Raw genomic sequence first — 1,460 nt, 5'->3', positions numbered from 1 at the left:
AATCTAATGAGTCCACAGCCAATGAGCTAATATCTGTTAACTGTGTGCCCCCCTCCCGCCCCCCCAGGGTGGAGGGAAGGACGACTGGACAAAGGAAATGGAACGACACTGGTGGAGGCTCAGAGAGGAAGAGGAAGGAGCAACGATGGGGGAGTGAGGTGTAAATGAACGGAGGGGTGAGGACGCTGAGGGGGGAGAGAATGAGACGAGAGCTGACGGATCATGGAAGTCAAGTGGTTGGTGGCTGCAGAGTGATGGGTGAGGAGGAAAAGGAACGAGGAGCCGAGAGTCAGAGTGACGTCTGACTGAACCACGGCTGGGCTTCCTGACGCCATGAACGAGAGTCAGGGGTTTGATTCCTCCTCGGCTGCTGTGCTACAAACTAATACCAGAAGTAGACGTCAGTACGATGTAGCAGTAAACTGGGACCATGGTTCCTGGACACAGATCCTTGAGGAACCACCGCCCCAGGAGATACAGCAGAAAACACTGTGTTCTGTGAAGAGAGGCGGCGTCTCCACGACCAGCCTGTTCTTCTCCAGTCCAATCACAACGGTGTGTGTTTTTTCTCTGGGTAATCGTCAGATCACTGGAGTCTCTGAAACAGAAATTCATTTCTTTGGCTCTGCAGTCATTTGTTTCTTTCTTCCTCTGTCACAGTCACTCCTCTGTCTACTGGACACCACTGCACACACGGCTAGTTATGAGCAGTTCATCAGGGTAACTGGGATCAACTCAGTGGTCAATAAAAGTTGTTCAATAATTTATTTTCTTTTTTCTAATTAGAGCTGAAGGTTCAAAAATGTTACATTAAAAAAACTGCAACGGTGAATGTATAAATATGATATATATATAATGTTGTCCATGTAGCTGTGTTTCCATCACCTCAGAGATGAACGTATTTAAAAGTGACTCTTCGTGGAAGGAGCCAAGCTTCACAGTTTAAACTGTGGGATTTACCAGGATGTAATCACACAGACTGTGGAACACGGGGGTATCAGGATTAGACCTCTAAACCAGATAATGCCCGTGCCATGTCTGCACCGTGTTCCAAGGGGGATTGTGGGAAAATGATTAGGATCCAGTTTAAAAAACGGACGATCTGTTGGATTTATAAACATGTCTAACGAGCCGTTTACACCTGCTGTGCTCTGTTTACGCCACTAGGTTCGCAGAGTTGTCGGTTAATGACTGTTGATTGATTTTGGCATCTGCTGCGTTGGAGTTACCGTGTGCGTGTGCGAAAACAAACAGCAGAGGGCGTAAGAACAACCTGTTTCCTCTCATAGACCCCGTGAACATTTACATTTCGTCTCTTTTTTTTCTTTTTCTTAAGGAAACGTGTAGTTCTGCTCCTTAGACCACAGTCATAAACACCGTGTCAGTCATTACATCATGAACGCTAGGCTAATTTATTCATTCAGCTTCTAGCACTTAATCCTTTTCAGGGTCACGGGGGG

Source organism: Cynoglossus semilaevis, chromosome 13, assembly GCF_000523025.1.
Source record: "Cynoglossus semilaevis isolate Cse_v1.0 chromosome 13, Cse_v1.0, whole genome shotgun sequence".
Taxonomy (NCBI): Eukaryota; Metazoa; Chordata; class Actinopteri; order Pleuronectiformes; family Cynoglossidae; genus Cynoglossus; species Cynoglossus semilaevis.
This window is presented reverse-complemented; position numbering follows the sequence as displayed.